Here is an 8,834-nt window from a genome sequence, read left to right as displayed (position 1 = left end):
ATAGTTAACTGTAGAATTAACTGGTAATTTTGTGGTTTGTAACAGTTGGCCTTTTCTTAAAAGAGGGTTATGAATCAGTAAGATTAGGTTGAATTCCAAATAAGTGTCAGAAACATTGTTAAAGAAGGCATCGTTTTAAAAAAAAAGGTAGAAAGGCCTGGGTCCAGGTGGCCAAATGACTTTTGATGAGCACATGGAATGTTCTTATGTCTACATGATGATAATGTCGTATTACGAATAATCTAGACAGATATTAGTGTATTCTCAATAACCTCTGCACACTTCTATGGCCACTACAAGAAACTGCCTCAATCTTAACAGCACGGCAATTAAATCTCAGGGGCTATAGTTCAGCAGTAGTTTACTAAGTTGCTCAGTGCTTCTGAGTAAAGTTTCCTGATAACCTCAGTTTTCAGATGAGAAAAACCTTGAAGTAACAAATTAGAAGAGCAAAATAGCTTGCTATTCCATTCTGTCAGGGTAATAAGAAAATCAGAGAAAGGAATGGAATAATAAATGAATTCCAAAATCTCTGGGTAGAATTAAGCCATACCTAAAATAATATAGTAATGTGCTTTTCTTGAGAGATTATGTATGTGTGGTGTTCCCTATCTATAGAACAGATGGTATACAACAAACATTTGTGACTCGTTTCTTTAGGAAGTAGTACATGAGACTAGCGGGAGTAAATGTTTTATACACTGGGCCTCGCAAAAATTCTGCAATCACTGGGAATCAGTAAGCTGGTAGAATGAGAAAACAACGTAATACTGAAAAATCAAAACACCATCCTACAGAACTTTGATGCATTCAGAACAAAGGGATTTACCTAGTTAGGAATTGTTTACTTTTTTCTCTGTGCCCCTTCCCAAGCCCAGGGTGAGTCCAATACTCAGGCAAGAAAAGCACTATAAGCAGAAGGTGTACTGGGTTGCTCTGCATCTTACCCAAGGTGCAGGGAGAGTGAGAATCTGACTCTTCCTACCCTAGGAATTTTGCTTTCAAGGGCTTTCTTTCCAGTAATGATGCTGGAGAACAGCAATTGAGACAAGGAGGTTCTGCAACTGCCTATTATTTGACACTGACTCCAAATGTAGTCCATGAAAGAAAATATAAAAGCTCTCTGGAGCACCCACACTCAAATTATCCTTACTATACGTTAGCCATACTGTTTCTCTTCATAATGCCATTTTGCTGGCAGGAACAAACACCTCCAAAACTCCTTCTCGGATTTTTCCCCAAGCTTGAGTTCTGATATCAGGTGTGGTCCTTTCTCTAATTACTATTTTCTGTGCATGTATTTTTTTCTTTATATAATTTAGGAATTCATTCTTCATAGGAGTTAGCTTGGAATAGAGAATGCACAAGGCAGCTTTGACTCAGACATTCAGCCTACTTGCACCTAGCAAATTCTTGGTTTCTTTTGCTCTTGGGATTAAAAGAGTGAAAATTATTTCATATTTCTTTCAGTTTCCTTCTCTTCCTTTCCTCCTTCTCTTCCTCCTCCTCCACCTCTTTTTTCTTCCACTACTTCTCTCATTTGCATTTGGGTTATTCATTATCAGTCTCTCCTTAGTCCTATCTGTCACCTACTGTGTGATTTAGGCAGATGACTTTCTAGCAGAAAGAGAGCAATCAAATCTGTAATTGACTGAAATCTTGACAAATTCAGAAATTATCAAGAGTTTTTTTCTTTTTTTCTTTTTTTTTTTTTTTGAGGTGGAAGAAGTTGGGAAATAGAAGAAATTCAGAACTGACTGGAGAATGTCATAGGCAGGCCAGAGAGGGAAAAAGTACAGAGAGGTTTCAAGGTAGAGAGCAGAGGGAACCTGGAAGGAAGCCTTAGCCAATATTGTTCATTCAGCGTACCCACCTGATGAAATTAATATGAGCCAAGTCATTTGTTTCAGTGTCTTAGTTCCAGCTGCAATAGCAAAATACCATAGACCGGTGAGTTAAAACAACAGAAATTTATTTCCTCACACTTCAGAAGCTAAAAGTGCACAATCAGGATGCCAAAATGGTTAGGTTCTGAAAAGGGCTCTCTTTTAGCTTTTAGGTGGCCATCCCTCATTGTGTCCTCACATGGCAGAGAAAGAGAGAGAGAGAGAAAGACAGAGACAGAGAGAGACAGAGAGCACGCTGTCTAGTGTCTCTACTTACAAGGGCATTAATCGCATCATGAACATCCCACTCTAATGACCTCATTTAACCCTAATTACCTCCCAAAGTCCCCATCTCCAAATGCCATCACATTGGGGGTTAAGGCTTCAATATATGAATTTTAGGGAGACACATTTTAGCACAAAGCAAATGTTTTCCAACTATGCCTTAAAGATGTATAAACATACAAGGTAAGAGAAAATGTACAGCCTTTATTTTGCTTTCACATCAGATCACGAATCAAGCTGAAAAACTAAAGCATTCTGTGAGTTGTCGAATGGAAATTGCCTCAACCATCTCACCACTTGATGATACTTGTAATTTCAGTGACCCAATTCAAGGCAAGAGAACTCAGTTTTTCCATGTTTACAGCAGTACTCTTAAATTCTTGATTCTGAGTTGTTAGGAGACACAGTTTCAGACGTACTTATTACATACGTTTAAAACATTTTTCTTTTTTCTACTAAAGAAAAACTATACTCAAAGGATAAACATAAGCTTTTGATTTTAAGGTTGTATAGTCTACAAACTGTTTTCCCATGCCTAATTCTTCACTTGATTTTTTGTGTGTTTAACTTTTGAATTCTACTTTGTGTTATAATTAAATTATTTCTCAGAGAGATAAACAACATTTATTCATAAATTAAGAGCGTGATTAACTTTTTGATGACTAAAGGAGCTTTGCTTCATACATAGTATAAGAACTTGAATCTTTAAATTCTGAACTACATTTGGTTGTTTAACATTTTTAATATAATGAGAATTTGTTGTATCATTTTTCAAAGCCTATAAATTTTGGAAAGTAATCCAAATTCTCAAAATCATCACCATATTAAAATATTAACATGAAATATTGTTAAAAAATTCAATGACACAATTGTTAAAGCAGAGTAATGAAGATTTTATTCAAGACCATCACAACATATAGAAACCACTGCAATGGGATTTTGCAGCAGTGGAACTCAGTTGGGCTCAACTTCAAATACAGCATGGTCAAGTGGGAATTTATAGCCAGGGAGCAGGATGGAAGTCATTGAAAAGAAAATTTCTAAGAGGAAGCATCAGAAGTATGGGGGATTCTGGCTTAACTGATTTAGCAAGCTTCTTGCTGAACACAACCAGGGTGATCAGACAACCATCACCTGGGAGATGGTTATGAATGAGAAATAAGATCAGACCTTGAGGGTGTATTAGTCTGTTCTCAATCTGCTAATAAACACATACCTGAGACCGGATCATTTATAAAGGGAAGAGATGTAATTGACTCACAGTTCCACATGGCTGGGGAGGTCTCACAATCATGGCTGAAGGTGAATGAGTAGCAAAGTCACATGGTGGCAGGCAAGAGAGAGCATGTGCAGGGGGACTGCCATGTATAAAACTATCTCACTATCATGAGAACATAATGGGAAAAGCCCACCTCCATGATTCAGTTACCTCCCACTGGGTCACTCCCATGACATGTGGGGATTATTACAATTCAAGGTGAAATGTGGGTGGGGACCACAGAGCCAAATCATATCACAACCAGGGTGGTCAGATGACCATCACATGGGGCATGGTGAAGAATGAGGAACCCGATCAGACATCGAGGATAACTAGATACTGAGGGTGTGGGGTTTTTGCTAAACTAACTTAGCTGGGTTCTTGCTAAAACTGGATTTCATAAGGAAATGCACAGTTGGGGTTATTATTATATGTTGTATAATAATTTTAAACTGTGATGGTTAGCAACATTGGTTTTCTTTCAGTTATTTAAAAACTCCTAAGAAGAAATAGGGAAAATTTTCTATAATACTTGATTGTCATGACACGGTAATTTATTATGAATTAGGTTTTATAATGGAGGACAACATATATTTTTCTAAGGTTTTCCTATTTTTTAACGTTTATTTTAGGTTAATGGGTATAAGTGCAGATTTGTTATAAAGGTAAATTACATCTCATGAGGGTTTGGTGATTTTTTCCAGTTTTTTCTGCCATCCAGGTAAGAAGTATAGTATCTGATAGGCAGTTTTTTGATCCTCATTCTACTCTCTCCCTCAAGTAGGCCCTGGTATCTGTTGTTTCCTTGTGTCCATGTGTTTAGCTTCAAAGTTGAGCTCCAACTTCTGAGAACATGTGGTATGTGGTTGTCTGTGTTAGTTGACTTAAGATAATGCCCTCCAGCACTTTGGGAGGCCAAGGAGGGTGGATCACAAGGTCAGGAGATCGAGACCACCCTGGCTAACATGGTGAAACCCCGTCTCTACCAAAAAAATACAAAAAAAATTAGCTGGGCGTGGTGGCAGGTGCCTGTAGTCCCAGCTACTCAGGAGGCTGAGGCAGGAGAATGGCGTGAACCTGGGAGGTGGAGCTTGCAGTGAGCCGAGATTGCGCCACTGCACTCCAGCCTGGGTGACAGAGTGAGACTTCATCTCAAAAAAAAAAAAAAAAAAAAAAAAAAAGAAAGAAAAAGAAAGAGAGATAATGCCCTCCAGCCCAATCCATGTTCTTGCAAATGACATGATCTCATTCTTTTTTATGGCTGCATAGTATTCTATGATGTATGTGTACCACTTTTTCTTTATCTAGTCTACCACTGCTGGGCATTTAGGTTGATTCTATGTCTTTGCTATTGTGAATAGTGCTGCAATGTACATACGAGTGTGTGTGTGTGTGTCTTTTTGGTATAATCTATTTTCCTTTGGGTATATACCCAATAATGAGATTGCTGAGCCGAGTGGTAATTATGCTTTGAATTCTAAGAAAAATCACCGTGCTGCTTTCCACAATGGCTGAACTAATTTACATTCCTACCAGTAGTGTATAAGCATTCCCTTTTCTCTGCAACTTCACCAGCATCTGTTTTTTTTTTTTTTTTAGTTTTAATAATACCCATTATAACTGGTGTGAAATGGTATCTCACTGTGGTTTTGATTTGCAATTCTCTAATGTTAAGTGATGTTGAACATTTTTTAATATGCTTGTTGGGCTATGTGTATCTCTTCTTTTGAAAAGGGTATGTTCATGTCCTTTGTCCAATTTTTAATGAGGTTGTTTTTTCTTGTAAATTTGTTTGAGTTCCTTATAGATTCTAGATATTAGAGCTTTGTCAGATGCATATCTGGAAATACATTCTCCTTCTGTAGGTTGTTTGTTTACTCTATTGATAGTTTTTTTTTGCTCTGCAGAAGCAAATTAGATCAGTTAAATTAGGTACCACTTGTCAATTTTTGCTATGTTGAAGTGGTTTTTGGCATCTTCGTGGGCATCTTTGCCCATTCCTGTCTCCATAATTGTATTTCCTAGGTTATCTTCCAGACTTTTTATAGTTTTAGGTTGTATATTTAAGTATTTAACCCATCTTGAGTTGATTTGTGTAGATGGTGTAAAGAAGAGATCCAGATCCAGTTTCAATCTTCTGCATATGGCTAGCCAGTTATTCCAACACCATTTATTGAATAGGGAATTCTTTCTCTGTTGCTTGTTTTGTTGACTTTGTCAAAGATCAGACAGTTGTAGGTGTGTGGCATTATTTTTGAGTTCTCTATTTTGTTACATTGGTCTGTGGGTCTGTTTTTGTACCCATATTATGCTGTTTTAGTTATTGTAGCCTGTAGTGTAGTTTGAAGTTGGGTAACATGATGCCTCCAGCTTTATTCTTTTTGCTTAGTTAGGATTCCCTTGGCTATTTGAGCTCCTTTACAATTCCATATATATTTTAAAATATATTTTTTTCCAGTTCTGTGAAGAATGTCGTTGGTAGTTTGATAGGAATAACATTGAATCTCTAAATTGCTTTAGGCAGTATGGCCACTTTAACAGTATTGATTCTTCCTGTCCATGAGCATGGAATGTTTTTTATTTGTTTGTATCATCTCTGATTTTTTGAGCAACGTTTTGTTATTCTTATTGTAGAGATCTTTCACCTCCCTGGTTAGCTATATTCTTAGGTATTTTTCTTCTTTTTGTGGCTATTGTTAATTTGACTATGCTATTAATTTGGCTCTCAGCTGGATGTTGTTGATATATAGGAATGCTACTGATTTTTTTACATTAATTTTGTACCCTAAGACTTTGGTGAAGTTGTTTATCAGATCTAGGAGTTTTTGGGAAGAGACTATGAGGTTGTCTAGGTATAAAATCATATTGCCCGCAAATAGGGATAGTTTGACTTCCTCTCTTCCTATTTGAATGCCTTTTATTTCTTTCTCTTGCCTGATTGCTCTGGCCAGGGTGTCCAGTACTCTGTCGAATAGGAGTGGTGAGAGAGAGCAAGCTTCTCCTATTCTGGTTTTCAAGGAGAGTACTTCCAGATTTCACGCATTCAGTATGATGTTGGCTGTGGGTTAGTCATGGATGGCTCTTATTATTTTGAAGTATGTTTCTTCAGTGCCTAGTTTGTTGAGGGTTTATAACATAAAGTGATGCTGAATTTTATTGAAAGCCTTTTTTGAATCTATGGGGATAACCATGGCTTTTGTTTTTAGTTCTGTTTGTGTGATGAATCACATTTATTGATTTGCTTATGGTGAACCAAACTTGCATCCCAGAGATAAGCCTACTTTATCATGGATTAGCTTTTTGATGTGCTGCTGAATTTGGTTTGTTAATGTTTTGTTGAAGATTCTTAAATTCATGTTAATCATAGATATTGGCCTTAAGTTTTCTTTTTTTGTTGTATCTCTACCAGGTTTGTATCAGGATGATACTGGTGTCATAGAATGAGTTAAGGTGGAGGTCCTTCTCCTCAATTTTTATAAATAGTTTCAATAGGAATGGTACTGGCTTTTATTTGTGTATCTGTAGAATTCAGCTGTGAATCTATCTGGTCTGGGCTTTTTCTGGTTGGTAGACTTTTATTACTGATTTAATTTCAGATCTCACTATGGGTCTGATTAGGGATTTAATTTCTTCCTGGTTCAATCTTGGCAGCTTGTGTGTTTCCAGGAATTTATCCATTTCTTCTAGGTTTCCCAGCTTATGTGTGTAATGATTTTTTTCTTTTTTTTTTTTTTTGAAACAAAGTTTTGCTCTTATCTCCCAGGCTGGAGTGCCATGGTGTAATCACCTCGGCTCACTGCAACCTCTGCCTCCTGGGTTCAAGTGATTTTCCTGCTTCAGTCCTGCTAATTTTGTTTGTATTTTTTGTAGAGATGGTGTTTCACCACATTGGCCAGGCTGGTCTCGAACTCCTGACCTCAGGTTATCAACCTGCCTTGACCTCCCAAATTGCTGGTATTACAGGTGTGAGCCACCATGCCCAGCCACATAGTGATGTTTATAGCAGTCTCTGAGGGTTTTTCGTATTTCTCTGAGGTCGATGGTACTGCTATTTCTGTTTGTGTTTATTTGGATCTTCTCCTTGTCATTATTAGTCCAGCTAGTCATCTATCTATCTTATTTATTCTTTTCAAAAACTAACTCTTGGATCTGTTAGTGTTTTGTACAGATTTCATGTCTCAATTCCTTCAGTTCAGCTGATTGTGGTTATTTCTTATCTTCCACTGGCTTTCAGGTTGGTTTCCTCTTGTTTCGCTAGTTCCTCTTGGTGTGATGTTTGGTTGTTAATTTGAGATCTTTCTGACTTTCTGATGTGGGCATTTAGCACTATAAACTTTGTTTAAAAACATAGCTTTAGCTATGTCCCCAAGCCTCTGGTATGTTTTATCTTTGTTCTCGTTAGTTTCAAAGAATTTCTTGATTTCTGCTTCAATTTCATTGTTTACCCAAAGGTCATTCAAGAGCAGGTTGTTTAATTTACATGCAGTTCTATGGTTTTGAGCAAGTTACTTAGTATTGATTTCTATTTTGAGTGTGCTGTGGTACAAGAGTGTGGTTGGTATGATTTCCTCTTTTTATGATTTTGCTGAGAATTGTTTTATATGTGATTTTGTGGTCACTTTAAGAGTATGTTCCATGTGCAGATGAGAATGTATATTTCATTGTTTTGGATGGAGAGTTCTGTAGATGTCTAATAGGTCCGTTTGGTCAAGTGTAGAGTTCAGGTCCTGAACATCTTTGTTATTTTTGTTCCTCAATGATCTGTCTAATACTGTCAGTGGGGTTTTGGAGTCTTCCACTATTATTGTGTGAAAATCTAAGTCTCTTTATAATTCTCTAAGAACTTGCTTTATAAATCTTAGTGTTCCTGTGTTGGGTGCATATATATTCAGGACAGTTAGGTCTTCTTATTGAATTGAACCCTTTACCATTATGTAATGCCCTTCTTTGTCTTTCTTTCTTTCTTTGTTTTGATTTGAAGTCTGTCTCTTCTTAAATTAGGGTACAACCCCTGCTGTTTTGTTTTCTATTTGCTTGGTAGATTTTTCTCCTTCCCTTTTCTTTGAGCCTATGGGTGTCATTGCATGTGAGATGGGTCTCTTGATTATAGCATACCTTTGGTTCTTGCATATTTATTTAGCTTGCCATTCTATGCCTTGTAATTGGGGCATTTAGCCTATTTACATTCAAGGTTAACATTGACATATTCAGACTTGTTCCTGTCCTATTGTTAGCTGGTTATTATGCAGAGTTGTTTGTTTGGTTGCCTAATAGTATCAATAGTCTATGTACTTATGTGTGTTTTTGTGGTGGCTGCTAATAATCTTTCCTTTCCATTTTTTGCATTCCTTTCAGGACCTCTTGTAATGCAGATATGTTGGTAATAAATTCCCTTAGCATTTTTA

The sequence above is a fragment of the Trachypithecus francoisi genome, unplaced genomic scaffold (assembly GCF_009764315.1).
Source record: "Trachypithecus francoisi isolate TF-2019V2 unplaced genomic scaffold, Tfra_2.0 Lachesis_group13, whole genome shotgun sequence".
Classification (NCBI taxonomy): domain Eukaryota; kingdom Metazoa; phylum Chordata; class Mammalia; order Primates; family Cercopithecidae; genus Trachypithecus; species Trachypithecus francoisi.
Note: the sequence above shows the minus strand (reverse complement) of the source record.